Source organism: Topomyia yanbarensis, chromosome 1 (genome assembly GCF_030247195.1).
Source record: "Topomyia yanbarensis strain Yona2022 chromosome 1, ASM3024719v1, whole genome shotgun sequence".
Taxonomy (NCBI): Eukaryota; Metazoa; Arthropoda; class Insecta; order Diptera; family Culicidae; genus Topomyia; species Topomyia yanbarensis.
Window position 1 is genome coordinate 95,367,270 of NC_080670.1, and position 18,227 is coordinate 95,385,496.

At 46.5% G+C, this 18,227-nt stretch overlaps 1 protein-coding gene across 1 annotated transcript in view; it reads right to left on the reverse strand.

The window, feature by feature from the left end:
- Positions 1 to 18,227, reverse strand: part of LOC131678069 (neuroendocrine convertase 2) — a 388,069-nt gene that overhangs the window by 107,001 nt on the left and 262,841 nt on the right. The gene's annotated exons all lie outside the window — the stretch shown is intronic.

The following is an 18,227-nucleotide window of genomic DNA, read 5'->3' on the forward strand; positions in this document are numbered from 1 at the left end:
CCATTTCATTAATTTGATTCATTGTATTCACTGGATGAATTAAATCAATTTGATTCATTTAATTCATTTGATTCATTTGATTAATTTGATTCATTTGATTCATTTGATTCATGTGATTCATGTGATTCATTTGATTCATTTGATTTATTTTATTCATATCTTTAATTTTATGCATTTCATGTTCGGTCATTCGTTTTATTTCATTCAATTTGTTAGTATAAGTCAATTTATTCTATATATCTTATAATTATTTCTAAATATAATCTTAATTTTTATTTAATAACCTAATCTAATTTACATTACATAAATTTTTCTACTCATTTTATGAATTTAAAAACCTATTATTTCATTTTTTGCTTAATTTTTTTTATTTCGGTCGTTTTGTTGATTTCATTCAGTTGATTTATTCAGTTGATTTGAGATTTTATTCGTGCAAGACTAGAAACTGTTTTCATTCCACCTCTAGTTGGGTGCCTACTTCTCGTGAGATCTGCAAACTAATCCAATAGTGAAATGTGTAAGAAATGTCTCATCTCACCGCTAGGTGGATTAAATCGGTTTTATTGTTTATGATCAGTGTGCTAGGTGTGCTGTCAGTTTGTGTGTACAAGTGTGTGAGTGTAATTCATTTTCAAGTTTTACATTCCTTACAAAAGAAATGTATCGGATTCGCTCAAACTTTGAAAACTTTCTCCGAGGCCCGGAGAGCTGAGTCTCATATACCAATCGACTCAGCTCGACAAATTGAGACAATGTCTGTATGTGTGTGTATGTATGTATGTACAAAATGTCATGTAATTATCTCAGCAATGGCTGAACAGATCTTAATGAAACTAGTTTCAAATGAAAGGCCTAACGTTATCATTTGCCACTATTATTTTTGATTTTCGATATGTTGTTTACTTTCTGAGATATGGGCGATTTTGTGAAAACACAGCAGGTTTTTTGCAAATAACTTTTGAACAACACAATATCCCACAAACTACACTAAATAGAAAGCTTGTAAAAATACCTTTCTAACAAGCTATAGATTGTCTAAATCCGTTCACGAGCAACGGAGATATTGAACATTTTGTATTTTTAGTCCTCGCTTACCAGTTTCCAGCACTAACTAAAAATGAGATTGTTTCATACAGAGTATTGCTTTACTGGTGTTTTAGGGGCAAAACTAAACCGATTTTGAATATCGGGGTATGAAAACACATCTACGTGATTCAAGGAAGTCGATGTTGAGAACATTTTGTGAATTACTTTTATAATAGATTAACTATTTCTCAAAAATCAATATATAAGTTCACTTCAAAGACAAAATATTGTGTTGATAAAGAAACAGTGAGTTCTAGTATTTATCCCTTGGATTAGGCAATCATGAGGTAAATGTTGGATGGTATATCAATACACAGATCAACAAGTAATTCACCTAGTAGTGAGATAAAAGATTTCGTGGCGTTACCGAAAGCAACTGTATGTTTGAAGCCCAAAAATCTAGCGAAAATTTAGCTCTTTTGCAAGATTTAGGTTATACTGGTTATGGAGCAAAAATCACTACTTACATTATTTATGATATGAATGTAAGAAATCAATATATCATAATAATATACCTATAAAAATAATGTCACTGCATTAACCATCATTTGCCATTCCTCACACTCCCCCTCCCATCTCTCTCTCCCTCTCCCTCTCTCTCTCTCTCTCTCTCTCTCTCTCTCTCTCTCTCTCTCTCTCTCTCTCTCTCTCTCTCTCTCTCTCTCTCTCTCTCTTCTCTCTGTCTCTTTCTCTCTCTTCTATCGCATCTATCTAGCTATTTCTGTATCCATTTCTAAATTGTGTGATAAGATCTTCTGCCAATCTGAAATATTTATTAATTGTAATTGCGAAGGTTTGAGAAAACGAAACTATTTTTGTCTGTTGCTACATCAACTCAACTTTAATTCAATTGTATTCAAAGCATGTCTCTACACTATAATTAAGGAAATCCATGGCTATATCAGAAAAATATTTGGCTTAACTGCGTAATATGAAAATTTGACGATGAAAATTTTCAAATGAGACATTCCACGTGCGATATTTAAACTATTCGTATCTCTATTGAATTTTGAATGAAACATATGCTCAAAGACTGAAAGCTGAAGCCAGCAAGATTGGACTTGCCATCAACGTTTCGATGACAAAATACATGAGAGGAAGAGGCTCTAGAGACGACAATGTGAACCTCCCACCCGAGTTCGGATTGACGGTGACGAAAGCGAGATGGTCGACGAATTCATGTATTTAAGCTCACTGGTAACCGACGACAATGATAACAGCAGAGAAATTCAGAGAAGGATCTTGGCGGGAAATCATGCCTACTTTGGACTCCGGAGGACGCTCCGGTCGAACAAAATTCGCCGCCGCACGAAGTTGATTATCTTCAAGACGCTGATTAGATCGGTGGTCCTCTAAGGCCACGAGACCTGGACTATGCTCGTGGAGGACCAACGCGCCTCTGGAGTTTTCGAACGAAAGGTGTTGCGTACCATCCATGGTGGCGTGCATATGGAAGACGGAACGTTGCGCAGGCGAATGAACCATGAGTTGTATCAGCTGGATCGTTGTATTGGTACGAACTTTCATGAAAAATAATGGATCAAAGACCAAAAATATCTACAAATTAGATCCAGGAAAAGAAGTCTCCCAAAGTACCCACTCTCGATGGGGGGATGCAACTACAATGTGTCTTCTAACTTATCGTCGTCCATATTTGGATTTACTGAGTAGTTTGAATCATTTCTTTTTCACAGTATTGGTCTGTATAGGACTTATTTATCCATATTTTCTGCACGAGAATTCCGAACGAAACAATATGAAAGCTATAAGGATGAATGGAAAGAGACTGCATTGCAATCAACTGAATGCACGGCTTTTATGCTATCGACATAGCCTAGACATTTCACACTATTTACTTCAATGCAAATAAAAACTTTGAAATATCTACCTGTCTCATTTACGAATCGCATTCTTCCTGTCGTTCTCTGTTCAAGGGGCTTGAAAGCACATGTGACCTTGTCTCAGTTTACTATATTCAATTACGTTAAAATACTGGACCAGTAAATTCTATTCTGTACATAAATCTTTTTTTTTTTGGGAATATGTCACCAAAAAGTAAACTTCCAATTCCAAAGCAAATTGAATGTTCCAGGTTCCTGATAACTAATTAAGGTCCAACAATAAAGTAGAAACACTATATAATCTTAAAACGACGCCGTCAAGTAAAGAAGCATGACAACAAAAAGAATAAAACCAAAAAAAAATATTCGCTCAAACTTTGAAAATTTTTTCCGAGGCCCGGAGGACCGAGTTTCATATACCAATCGACTCAGCTCGACAAATTTAGACAATGTCTGTATGTTTTTTTTTTTTTTTTTTTTTTACAATGGAGAAGACCTTTATGTCCTAGCCCAGTACACGTGCTAACGGTAAGGTCCAATCTACCACACGGGGTGCACTGGGGGCGTGTCGGACTCGAATGGTGACCAGCCATTAATACCGACTAAACTCCATTGGGCTCCGCCATCATTCCTCCCAGGAACTACCTCTCGGTATTACTTCTGGGGGGATGGCTGTACTAAATGTACTCATTCACTCTCACTCACGCGATCATACATCCTGTATGAGGCTTACTTGGGTGCTCTCTCAATCGCACTTTGATTCACTCTCAAACACTCCCACATGAGGCTGACTTTTGTGCTCACCTTTTACGTTCCATGCGAGGCTGACTTGTGTGCTCACCTTACTCATTTCTTGCTAGGCTTACTTTTGTGCTCGCCCTACCCATACATGTGAGGCTGACTTGGGTGCTCACCCTATCACCTGATTCACTCTCAATCGTGCCACTCTATTGTACCTTTGTCACTCCCTCTGGCATCCCATGTGGGACATTTTTCTTAGGCCCCACTTCTGACATACCATGCGAGGCTGACTTTTGTGCTCACCTTTTTCATTCCTTGCTTGCTACCAACCTGTGAGGCTGACTTTTATGCTCACCCTTAACATGCAGTGTGAGACTGACTTGGATGCTCACCCTTTCACTCCTCTGCCACGCCATGAGGCATCGATAGCTTAGTTCCAACATACTACGCTACGACCCTCCCGTCTTGGCATGAGGCAGGCCACTTATACGCCTATACACTCACTCTTCTGTCTTGCTTCGGGGTGGCTGGGTTTACCCCTTACGCGGTTGCCATTCGCTGCGCCAACCTACCTCGGCATGAACAAACCATTCACTCTCTTATTTTGCGCTTGGCCTTTTTCGCTCCAACTAACCAATCACTAGTTAGCCGTGCCCGCCGTCTGTTGCTCGGTTCGCCAGATTACCTGTAGCCTACTGGCAATCTGGATGGTAGCAGCCGAGACTGCGTTCCACTTCTCCACCGTTTGACACATCCGCTGGATAAGGGTATCCGGGGTTGTGTCCCAGCCACAGACGTCAAGCATTGCTCTTCTTTCGACGTCGAACCGATGACATACGAACAGTATGTGTTCGGCAGTTTCGTCTACACCTGGGCAGTCCGGGCAGACTGGGACCTCCGCGTGCCCGAACCTGTGGAGGTACTGACGGAAACAGCCATGGCCTGACAGGAATTGTGTCAGGTGGAAGTGAACTTCCCCATGGGGTCTTCCCACCCAGCTCGATATGCTAGGTATCAGCCGGTGGGTCCACCTACCTTTCGAGGAGTTGTCCCACTCACGCTGCCATCTGGCGACCGAGGTCACCCTGGTGCGCTCGCGGGCTCCCCTATTTCCACGTAGCTCAAAGCACTCCTCATCTTCCCGAATGACCAGCCCGACTGGCATCATGCTCGCTATCACGCAGGATGCATCGTGTGATACCGTGCGGTAGGCAGATATCACTCTGAGGCACATCACGCGGTAGGTGCTCTCCAGTTTCTGTAGGTAACTGGTTACCCTCAGTGCTCTTGACCATGACGGGCCGCCGTACCTGAGGATAGATACGGCAACGCCTGCCAGTAACCTACGTCTACTGGCGCACACCTTTGAGCTGTTGGACATCATTCTCGATAGTGCCGCAACAGCAGTCGACGCTCTCTTGCACGTATAGTCGACATGGCTGCCGAAGGTCAGCTTGTCGTCTATAATGACTCCGAGAGACTTCAGACTTCGCTGTGAAGTGATCGCGACTTCTCCCACATGGATAACTGCATGTTGTGCCGACTTGCGGTTGTTGACGATAACTACCTCCGTCTTATGATGAGCGAGCTCCAGGCCTCTCGCGCTCATCCATTCCTCCACCGTGCTAATCGCGTGTTCTGCGGTTAGTTCTACCTCAGGAATTGACTCCCCGTAGACCTCCAAGGTTACGTCGTCGGCAAAGCCGACGATCTTGACCCCAGGAGGGAACTTCAGTCTCAGAACCCCGTCATACATGAGGTTCCATAGCACCGGGCCTAGGATCGAGCCCTGCGGGACTCCGGCGGTAATCGGAACCCTTTTCTGACCGGCATCGGTCTCGTATAGCAGTACGCGGTTTTGGAAGTAACTTTCCAGGATCCGGTACAGACCCACCGGTAGGCTAAGCCGGTGTAACGAGAGCGCGATGGCATCCCAGCTTGCGCTGTTGAATGCATTCTTCACGTCAAGTGTCACTAACGCACAGTATCGAATACCTCGCCTTTTTCGTTGGATCGCTATCACTGAGTTGAGAGCGTCCACTGTGGACTTACCCTTCCGAAAGCCAAACTGGTTGCTTGACAGACCGTCCGCACCTTCCGCGTACGGGGTGAGCCTGTTGAGGATGATCCTCTCAAGCAGTTTGCCAGTCGTGTCTATCAGACAGATTGGTCTGTACGCCGATGGGTCGCCTGGCGGCTTCCCGGGCTTCGGCAGCAGCACCAGTTTCTGCCTTTTCCATCTATCGGGGAAACGGCACTCGTCAAGGCATCTCTGCATAGCTAGCCTGAACATGTTCGGGTTCGCTATGATCGCTGCCTTGAGAGCGTTGTTCGGAACTCCATCCGGCCCTGGAGCTTTGTTCATTGCTAGGGATTTAGCCACTGCGAGTAGTTCTTCGTTCGTCACTGGAGCCACCATTTCGACCGTGCCCGCACTGTCTCGTAGTGCAGGTGGCCAGGGGCTTGTGGCTCGAGACGGGAAGAGTACTTCGATAATCGTTGCCAACCGGTCCGGAGACCGTTCTGGGGGTGAGGAGCCCCCTTTGGTCTTGGCCATCACAATCCGGTAGGCGTCACCCCACGGATTCGCGTTGGCACTCTCACACAGGTTGTCGAAACACGCTCTCTTGCTGCTTTTAATAGCCTTGTTAAGGGCTAATTTCGCAGCTCGAAACACTTCACGGCGGTTCTCTCTTGCATCCTCGGTGCGAGCTCTTTGCATCCTACGTCTAGCTCTGAGGCAGGCTGACCGTAGAGCTGCAATCTCGGCACTCCATCAGTATACCGGGCATCTGCCGTTTCTTGGCAGTGTTTTTCTCGGCATAGTGGCGTCGCACGCGCGTGATAGAACAGCTACCAGCGCATCCCCGCTTAGACTGTCGGTGTTGGCCTCCAGTCCCAGGGCCGCGGTGAAAGCTTCGCTGTCGAAGTGATTGGACTTCCACCCGCGTACCTGACAGGGATCTCCCGCCCTTGGATGCTGCACACCATAGCTGATCTTAAAGCGGATTGCTAGATGATCGCTATGGGTGTAGCCTTCGTCTACCCTCCATTCCATGCCTGGAGCCAGACTCGGGCTGGCAAAGGTCAAATCAATCCACGCCTCCACTCCGTTTCTACGGAATGTACTAGCGGAGCCATCATTAGCTAGCACAGTATCGAGTTTCGCAAACGCTTCCATTAGCGCTTGACCCCTGCTATTTGTACAGCGGCTGCCCCACTCCACTGCCCAAGCGTTGAAGTCTCCCGCTATTACTACCGGTTTCCGGCCCACGAGGTCCGACGAGAGCCTGTCGATCATCTGGTAGAACTGTTCTATTGGCCACCTTGGTGGGGCGTAGCAGCTGCAATAGAACACACCATTGATCTTGGCAATCGCCACACCCTCGGCGGAGGGGTGTATTACCTCTTGAACCGGGAACCTTCCCGTTGTACAGATTGCCACCATTCCAGACCCGTCCGACACCCAATTGCCGTTGCCGGCAGGGATGCTGTACGGATCTGATAAGAGGGCGACATCTGTCCTCGACTCCGAGACCGACTGCCACAGCAGCTGTTGGGCTGCTGCACAATGGTTAAGATTTAGCTGTGTGACTCTCACGGCTTCTTCTTATTTAACTCGCCGAAGGGACACGAAGGTCCGCCCATAGCATGTTTATGGGCTTGCTTCTTCGAGGTGCAGATAAGGCACTTATATGCCTTAGTGCACCCCCGCTCTTTATGCCCCTCCTCGCCGCATCGACGACATAGCTTACTCCTGTCTAGGCCTTTGCATTCGTAAGCTTTATGGCCGGATTCTAGGCACCGATAGCACCTGTCCACTGAAGGCGGCTGGGGTATACTGATAGGGCATACCGACCAGCCGATCTTCAGCTTCCCTTTCTCGGTTACCTTTTTGGCATCCGCATTGAGTAGCCTGAGGTAGGCTACTTGGGTGCCAGAGGGTCCGTCCCTCAATCGCACAGAGGCCCGCTCGATTGTGACGCCGCAGTGCTCCTTGACGGCTGCGACGACGTCTTCTGCGGTCGCGAACTCGTCCAAGTGCTTGCACTGGAGAGTTGTTTCCGCTCCTAGCGACCTGATTTGGGCGCCCTCGCCAAGGACCTCTTGAGCCAAGGCCTTATATATTGCACTTGATTGTGCGCCTCGCTTCAGCACCAGGAGCATCTCTCCCGTGTTGGTGCGTCTTACGCTACGCACATCCTGCCCAAGGGCCGAGAGGCTTTCAGCCGCCTTCATCGATTTAAGGACATCGGCGTATTTGTCCTTGTCGGTTTTTAACCACAAGGCTTCGCCTCTGTCCTTGGCCTTCCTCGCAGGCCGCGGTACCTCCGGTTTCGGTGCCGGCTTTTTCTTGGTAACCAGCGTCCAGGGGTTTGAGCCCCCCTGCCCCGGTCGTGCCGGGTTGCTGGTACCATCGCTCTCCACAGCGAGGTCACTCTCGCCCTCGCTTACCTCACCCAGGCGGCGTTTGACCTTGACGGTTGCACGCCGAGTGGTGTCGGTTTTGGCACCCTCTCCTGGCGACTTCCTAGGGCGCTTCGCATTCGATGCCGTCTTGCGATTGCCCTTTCCCTTTCCCTTCGAGGGGAACTCGGTCGCCGCTCCGATCGACGTGGCTGCTCCATAGAAGGTAAAGGCCACTGTCTGTGAACCTCTATTAACCTTCTCTCTTTCCTCCCTATTGGAGGCCACTGTCTGGGTTTCTCTGTCGGGCCTCTCCCGACATTCCACCCTCTCAACATATGCCTGCTGTTCCTGTCTTGCGACACGAACAGCTTTCCGGAGCTCCAGAAGGCTCAACTTCAACTCCTTGGCTATGTTCTGCTTTGCGCTAGCGAAGTCGATTATAGCATCGAGTTGCTTCGCTACTTTGCGCATCGCAGCTATTGGCCCCTCCGATGCATTGGTAGGGGTATTGCCTACCGCTGCTGGGGGGTCACTGGTGCTTTCGAGTACAGCACTCATCGTTCCACTACTCTCCCCACGGGGGGGAGACCTCGCCAAACCACCTCTTGCGAAGGGGTTTGGCACCTCCGTCTGTTTGTTTTTATTTTTGTTTTGCTCCATGAAAAGTCCCACGAGTAGCGCGAGAAATATATGTCCGCCACGCCAGAGCTCCGCATTAGCGTGGTAAGGGACGCTTACTGTGGGGGTTGCCCAGGTACCCCACAGGCTCCGTTAACGATCGAGCATCTTTTTCACCTCCTCGATCACTCATCCCTCGGCACGGGTCGCTTCACGCCTTGGAATTGGGGTTATGCCCTACCTTGCTTTACGTGGTGATCTCGGCCCGGATCATCACAACCATCCTCCTTTACCAGGGCTTTGGACCTGTAGCTCTGGATCTCAATAGTTCCATGTACGTATGTTATTACAGACATGCTACTATTGGGATCCGTCATTCGCTAGCGGAGTTACAATGTCTGTATGTGTGTGTATATGTGTGTAATACTGTGTATGTATGTATGTGCAAAAGGTCATGTAATTATCTCAGCAATGGCTGAACCGATCTTAATGAAACTAGTTTCAAATTAAAGGCCTAACACTCCCATTTGACACTATTATTTTTGTTTTTCGATATGTTGTTTACTTTCTGAGATATGGGTAATTTTGTCAAAACAGGGCTGGTTTGAAGCGAATAACTTTCGAACAAGGCAATTATATCGCCTGAACCGGCCCAAACAAGGCAATTATATCCGTTCACAAGCGGCAGAGATATTAAACATTTTGTGTTTTTATTCCTCGCTTACCAATTTTCACCAACTAAAAACGAGATCATTACGTATAGAGTACTTCTTTACTGGTGTTTAAGGGGCAAAACTAAACCGATTTTGAATATCAGGGTATGAAAACACATCTACGTGAGTCAAGGAATACAATTCCGAAAATATTTTGTGAATTTACTCAACAATAAATTAACTGTTCCTGAAAAATTAATATGAAAATTACTACAAAGATAAAGAGCGAACTTTTTCCAAAGTTAAGGTGTTTTTCCTTTGCATTACGCATTTCGATGAATCGCGAGTTTGAATTTTGATGGTATATGAATACACAGATCATCACATAACTCTCCTAGAAATTGATAATAGCTTTTTCATATAATTCATATTTATATTACACTCATCACAGTGGTCGCAATGGTACCAAAACGTGCGTTCAATTAATGGTGCTCTAGGAGTTGATTTTAGTGATTTGGTGTGTTAGGAACATTTTTTCAGAATTTAAGCCCTCTTATTTTGATGTATATTGAATTGTGAATAATCCACCTAAAAGTGAGATAGACAATTTATTTCCACTAACTTTCGATATAGAGTCATAATGTCAATGACAAATTTATAGAAAATTCTACTACGAGAAAACTTGCTAAACATGCAAACTCTCCAAAATATAATGGTGTTGAGATGAAGCGCGGTGTTTGTGGGAGGCTCACAAAAAACATTTTTTCGTTATAACTTTTTTCTGAGATTTTTGCAATTCTTTAAATGTTGTGGAAATAAAAAAATTACAGATAACAAAATTGCCGGAAAGTATTTTTTAATATACAGACCGGTGGATGCTCGTTGTATGTAGTATTTTTTCTTGTAGTATTTTTCACTATCTTTCCATAGAATCGAAATGTCTTCCACATATTTCCACGTCTCTTAGTAATTGACGTTCAAAATGGCGGTATTTTTTACCCACGTTATTTAATAACTCTGAAGTTCTGAAATAAAAAATTTTGACGTCTTCGACAAATATCTGTAATTTCTTTATTTAATTTCAACGATTTTACAGAACATTTGAAGAATTGTAAAAATCTCAGAACGAAATTATAATGAAAGAATGATTTTTTGTGTGCCTCCCACAAACAACGCGCTTTATCGCAATACCATTACATTTTGGAGGGTTTGCATGTTTAGCAAGTTTTCTCGTAGTAGAATATTCTATAAATTGGTAATTGACATCATGACTCTATATCGAAAGTTAGTGGAAATAAATTGTCTATCTCACTTTTAGGTGAAATAATCATCATACATCAAAAGAAGAGGGCTTACATTGTGAAAAAAATATTCCTAACACACCATATCGATAAAATCAACTCCTAGAGCAACATTAATTGAACGCACGTTTTGGTACCATTGCGACCACTGTGTCATGATCAGTGGTTAAAATTATCACTCACACGTAAGATACAGCTAGGTCGCTCGCATGTTATTTCCCCTTGGTAACGACCAAGTATCTTATCCTCACGTCCAAAGCAAGCGAGAAATATTTTTGCCTTCCATGCAGAGAGTTGATTTTATCAGCAGCTCATTTTCTTCGAGAACAGTTTATCCTCTCTCCCAGAAGATTGGAAAATATGAATTTATGGGTACCCGTGTAGTTACGCGTACTGGTTTTGTACTTCTTGTGCACTTTTGAGCAGAAGTGAATAACACTACAGTTTCCATTGGCAAACTACTCCGGTGCACAGCCATCGAAAATGACATTATAATATGCAAAGATAAGCAAAGCCGTGGTACAATCAGATGAGCTAAAAAAAACAATTCGTTAGCTAGTCCACAATACCGCGCGTTATTTGACTTTATCGTCAACTCTAGACTGATGAGAAAGAATTATCATCTCTTACGGAAGGAGGATAAGATCAAAGTCCATAAGGAAGCGATAAACGAAAAAAGGAAAAATTAGAATCTTTCCTCCAACAATATAGGAAAAAATACTCGCATGCTATGTTAACGATAGACACTGAATAGGTATAAGGCATTCTCTCCTTGCTTCAAATCCACAAGTTATCAACAATAGTGGAAAGCGTTGCTTGTCCTCTCCGCGAGAGGATAAATGTAATGTCTGGTCATGATATTATCGATATACTCTCTTTTTGAATCCAAAACATCTAGTTAAAAATTCATTTTGACGAGCAACCTTTGAAGTTGACGGTTTCGAAGTGAACGGTCAGAAAAGTGTCGCACATATCTTCCACTTTGAAAAATTCCTTGATTGGGTTGATTGGCTAGTGGAGTGGGGCAGCCGCTGTACAAATAGCAGGGGTCAAGCGCTAATGGAGGCGCTTGCGAAACTCGATACTGTACTAGCTAATAATGGATCCGCTAGTACATTCCGTAGAAACGGAGTGGAGGCGTGGATTGACGTAACATTTGCCAGCCCGAGTCTGGCTCCATTCATGGAATGGAGAGTATACGAAGGCTACACCCATAGCGATCATTTAGCAATCCGCTTTAGGATCAACTATGATGTGCAGCATCCGAGGGCGGGAGATCCCTGTTAGGTACGCGGGTGGAAGTCCAATCACTTCGACAGCGAAGCTTTCACCGCGGCCCTGGAACTGGAGGCCAACACCGACAGTCTAAGCGGGGATGCGCTGGTAGCTGTTCTATCACGCGCGTGCGACGCCACTATGCCGAGAAAAACACTGCCAAGAAACGGCAGATGCCCGGTATACTGGTGGAGTGCTGAGATTGCAGCTCTACGGTCAGCCTGCCTCAGAGCTAGACGTAGGATGCAAAGAGCTCGCACCGAAGATGCAAGAGAGAACCGCCGTGAAGTGTCTCGAGCTGCGAAATTGGCCCTTAACAAGGCCATTAAAAGCAGCAAGAGAGCGTGTTTCGACAACCTGTGTGAGAGTGCCAACGCGAATCCGTGGGGTGATGCCTACATGATTGTGATGGCCAAGACCAAAGGGGGCTCCTCCCCCCAGAACGGTCTCCGGACCGGTTGGCAACGATTATCGAAGTACTCTTCCCGGCTCGAGCCACAAGCCCCAGGCCACCTGCACTACGAAACAGTGCGGGCACGGCCGAAATGGTGGCTCCAGTGACGAATGAAGAACTACTCGCAGTGGCTAAATCCCTAGCAATGAACAAAGCTCCAGGGCCGGATGGAGTTCCAAACAACGCTCTCAAGGCAGCGATCATAGCGAACCCGAACATGTTCAGGCTAGCTATGCAGAGATGCCTTGACGAGTGCCGTTTCCCCGGTAGATGGAAAAGGCAGAAATTGGTGCTGTTGCCGTAGCCCGGGAAGCCGCCAGGCGACCCATCGGCGTACAGACCAATCTGTCTGATCGACACGACTGGCAAACTGCTTGAGAGGATCATCCTCAACAGGCTAACTCCGTACGCGGAAGGTACGGACGGCCTGTCAAGCAACCAGTTTGGCTTTCGGAAGGGTAAGTCCACAGTGGACGCTCTCAACTCAGTGATAAATACTGCCGAGATAGCGATCCAACGGAAAAGGCGAGGTATTCGATACTGTGCGTTAGTGACACTTAACGTGAAGAACGCATTCAACAGCGCAAGCTGGGATGCCATTGCGCTCTCGTTACACCGGCTTAGCCTACCGGTGGGTCTGTACCGGATCCTGGAAAGTTACTTCCAGAACCGCGTACTGCTACTGTACTGCCGGTCAGAAAAAGGTCCCGATTACTGCCGGAGTCCCGCAGGGCTCGATCCTAGGCCCGGTGCTATGGAACCTCATGTATGACGGGGTTCTGAGACTGAAGTTCCCTCCTGGGGTCAAGATACGGGGAGTCAATTCCTGAGGTAGAACCGCAGAACACGCGATCAACACGGTGGAGGAATGGATGAGCGCGAGAGGCCTGGAGCTCGCTCATCTTAAGACGGAGGTAGTTATCGTCAACAACCGCAAGTCGGCACAACATGCAGTTATCCATGAGGGAGAAGTCGCGATCACTTCACAGCGAAGTCTGAAGTCTCTCGGAGTCATTATAGACGACAAGCTGACCATCGGCAGCCATGTCGAATATACATGCAAGAGAGCGTCGACTGCTGTTGCGGCTCTATCGAGAATGATGTCCAACAGCTCAAAGGTGTGCGCCAGTAGACGTAGGTTACTGACAGGCGTTGCCGTATTTATCCTCAGGTACGGCGGCCCGTCGTGGTAAAGAGCACTGAGGGTAACCAGTTACCTACAGAAACTGGAGAGCCCTACCGCGTGATGTGCCTCAGAGTGATATCTGCCTACCGCACGGTAACACACGATGCATCCTGCGTGATAGCGAGCATGATGCCAGTCGGGCTGGTCATTCGGGAAGATGAGGAGTGCTTCGAGCTACGTGGAAATAGGGGAGCCCACGAGCGCACCAGGGTGACCTCGGTCGCCAGATGGCAGCGTGAGTGGGACAACTCCTCGAAAGGCAGGTGGACCCACCGGCTGATACCTCGCATATCGAGCTGGGTGGGAAGACCCCATGGGGAAGTTCACTTCCACCTGACACAATTCCTGTCAGGCCATGGCTGTTTCCGACAGTACCTCCACAGCTTCGAGCACGCGGAGGTCCCAGTCTGCCCGGACTGCCCAGGTGTAGACAAAACTGCCGAACACATACTGTTCGTATGTCATCGGTTCGACGTCGAAAGAAGAGCAATGCTTGACGTCTGTGGCTGGGACACAACCCCTGATACCCTTATTCAGCGGATGTGTCAATCGGTGGAGAAGTGGAACGCAGTCTCGGCTGCTACCATCCAGATTGCCTGTAGGCTACAGGTAATCTGGCGAACCAAGCAACAGACGACGGGCACGGCTAACTAGTGATTGGTTAGCTGGAGCGAAAAAGGCCAAGCGCAAAAAAGGGAGTGAATGGTCTGTTCATGCCGAGGCAGGTTTGGCGCAGCGACTGGCAACCGCGTAAGGGGTAAACCCAGCCACCCCGAAGCAAGACAGAAGAGTGAGTGTATAGGCGTATAAGTGGACTGCCTCATGCCAAGACGGGAGGGTCGTAGCGTAGTATGTTGGGACTTAGCTATCGATGCCTCATGGTGTGGCAGAGGAGTGAAAGGGTGAGCATCCAAGTCAGTCTCACACGGCATGTTAAGGGTGAGCGCTAAAGTCAGCCTCACATGGTATGGTAGAGGCTAGCACAAAAGTAAGCCTAGCAAAGAATGAAAAAGGTGAGCACACAAGTCAGCCTCGCATGGTATGTCAGAAGTGGGGCCTAAGAAAAATGTCCCACATAAGATGCCAGGGGGAGTGACAGAGGTACAATAGAGTGGCACGATCGAGAGTGAATCAGGTAATAGGGTGAGCACCCAAATCAGCCTCACATGGTATGGGTGGGGCGAGCACAAAAGTAAGCCTAGCAAGGAATGAGTAAGGTGAGCGCACAAGTCAGCCTCGCAAGGAACGAAAAAGGTGAGCAAAAAAGTCAGCCTCATGTGGCAGTGTTTGAGAGTGAATCAAGGTGCGATAGAGAGAGCACCCAAGTAAGCCTCATACAGGACGTATGAACGCGTGAGTGAGAGTGAATGAGTAAATTTAGTACAGCCATCCCCCCAGAAGTAATACCGAGAGGTAGTTCCTGGGAGGAACGATGGCGGAGCCCAATGGAGTTTAGTCGGTATTAATGGCAGCGTCACACGCCCCCAGTGCACCCCGTGCGGTAGCTTGGACCCTACCAATAGCACGTGTACTGGACTAAGACGTAAAGGTCTTCTCCATTGTAAAAAAAGAGGTTGACGGGGTCATAACCGAGGCGAGTTTGACATACGAGGACGTGCTGAAGTATGGGGCTGACTATTTTAAAAAACCCCTACTAAAACCGGTGAATATATTAGACTGCAAGAAATTGCACACGTTCGCTGGAGATAAAGAATCCTATATACCATCAGCCTCGCTTCGGGTGACTTTCGCCGGATCGTCTCTTCCAAATTACGTCCTTCTGGATAGGGTTCGCCTTCCTGTACTCCTGTTTGTACCGCGGGTAATGAACTGCAGCAACTGCAAACAGTTGGGCCACACAGTCACCTATTGTAAAAAACGATGTGGCAAGTGCGGTGGACAGCATGAGGATGACTCTTGTGACAAAAACACTGAAAAGTGTGTTTACTGCGGGGGTGCTTCGCATGCTCTTAAATCATGCCTTGCGTACAAACAGCGCGGGGATAAAATTAAGCGCTCCCTCAAGGAACGCTCGAAACGCTCTGATGCAGAAATGTTAAAGAATGCTTCGCCATATGTCCTTTCCGAAAACTCCTTTGCTCTTTTGGCTCCTGTTAAGCAAGAATCTGATAATCCACAACAGGCAACATCTTTTGTTAACCCGGGGGAGTTCAGGAAGCGGAGAAATCTTGCCTCCCCTAGACTACCTCGTAAGGGTCCCAAGGTGTCCTCCTCTGAGAGTGCGCCAACCACATCTAATAAAACCAACGGAAGTGATGCACTAAAGCCGAAGCAATCTGCTCCCGGATTTGGAAATTTTAATTCAAACAAGGAGTACCCACCACTTCCAGGGACACCAGAAACCCCAAGTGTCCATCTTTTTCAAACAGACACTCAGTCCAGTAATGGACTAATGAAATTTTCTGACATCGTGGACTTAATTTTCACAGCTTTCAATGTTACTGATCAAGCTTTCTGATACGTTTTCTCCCTATAGTGCAAACATTTTTGAAGCAGTTGACTACTAAATGACCCCTCCTTGCAGCGATCGTATCCTTCGATGACTAAGTCATCGAACGAGGTCACCGATTCGATCACTGTTCTACAGTGGAACAGCAGAAGTATCCTCCAGAAAATCGATTCCTTTAAATTTTTACTAAATAGTTTAAAATGTGATGTTTTCGCATTATGTGAAACTTGGTTAACTTCCGATATAAATCTCAACTTCCACGACTTTAATATAATTCGTTTGGATCGAGAAAACCCCTATGGAGGAGTACTTTTGGGTATTAAAAAGTGCTATTCTTTCAACCGAATTAACCTCCCTTCGACACCAGGCATTGAAGTTGTCGCTTGTGAAATAAGGATCAAAAGCAAATACCTTAGCATTGCTTCCATCTATATTCCCTCTAGAGCGACGGTAGGGAACCGAACGCTTTGTAATATCACGGAATTCCTACCGGCGCCGCGGCTAGTTCTAGGAGACTTTAACTCGCACGGTACGGTATGGGGTGGTCTTCACGATGATAACAGATCAACATTAATCCAAGATTTTTGCGACAATTTCAACATGACCATCTTAAACACGGGAGAAATGACTCGGATTCCTACACCACCAGCACGAGCAAGCGCGTTGGATTTATCTCTATGCTCGACTTCGCTACAGTTAGATTGCACGTGAAAGGTGATCCCTGATCACCACGGTAGCGACCATTTGCCTATCGTAATTTCAATTGCCAACGGATCAAGACCATCAGAAACAATCAATGTCACGGAACATTGATTGGAAGTGTTACGCGACCGCGATATCCGCTAAAATCGAATCCTTTCAAGAACTTCCTCCGGAGGAAGAGTACAGGCTGGCTTGATTCTCGACAGTGCGAATCAAGCTCAGACTAAACCAGTACCGGGCGCGAACACCCACGGACGATCTCCCACCCCTTGGTAGGACAAAGAGTGCTCAGAACTGTACGCGGAAAAGTCCACGTAAAAAGCCTTCCGGGACGACGGGTTACCCGATAGCTATCGACAATACGCGTCGCTAGAAAAGCGAATGAAGTGTTTGATGAAAGCCAAGAAACGCAGTTATTGGCGCCGGTTCGTCGACGGGTTAACGAGAGAAACAGCGATGAGGCGAAACAGCGATCTTTGGGGTACGGCTCGACGTATGCGTAACCGAAACAGTATCAACGAGAACATGGAATATTCAAACCGCTGGATATTCGCCTTCGCCAAGAAGATCTGTCCGGACTCTATCCCGGTACAGAAAACACACCACGCCGCGTCTCCTCACGATACCGCGAACGAAATACCGTTTTCGATGGTGGAGTTCTCACTTGCCCTCTTATCGTGCAACAATAACACCCCGGGGTTAGACAGAATCAAATTCAACTTGTTGAAGAATCTACCTGATTCTGCTAAAAGGCGTTTGCTCAATTTATTTAACAAGTTCCTTGAGGGTAACATTGTTCCTCATGACTGGAGGCAAGTGAAGTTCATCGCCATCGCAAAACCAGGAAAACCAGCCTCCGACCACAACTCGTACCGACCGATTGCAATGCTTTCCTGTATCCGGAAGTTGTTCGAGAAAATGATCTTGTTTCGCCTCGACAATTGGGTTGAAGCAAATGGCTTACTGTCAGATACACAATTTGGCTTCCGCAAAGGCAAAGGGACGAACGATTGTCTTGCGTTGCTCCCAACAGAAATTCAAATGGCCTATGCTAGTAAAGAGCAGATGGCATCAGTTTTCCTAGATATTAAGGGGGCTTTTGACTCAGTGTCTATCAATGTTCTTTCAGAGAAGCTGCATCAGCATGGTCTTTCGCCGATTTTAAATAACTTTTTACTAAACCTGTTGTCTGAGAAGCATATGCATTTTTCGCATGGCGACTTAACAACATCGCGATTTAGCTACATGGGTCTTCCCCAGGGCTCATGTCTAAGTCCCCTACTCTACAATTTTTACGTGAATGACATTGACGATTGTCTTGACAATTCATGCACGCTAAGGCAACTTGCGGACGACGGGGTGGTCTCTGTTACAGGGCCCAAAGCTGCCGATTTGCAAGGACCATTACAAGATACTTTGGACAATTTGTCTGCTTGGGCTCTTCAGCTGGGTATCGAGTTCTCCACGGAGAAAACTGAGCTGGTCGTCTT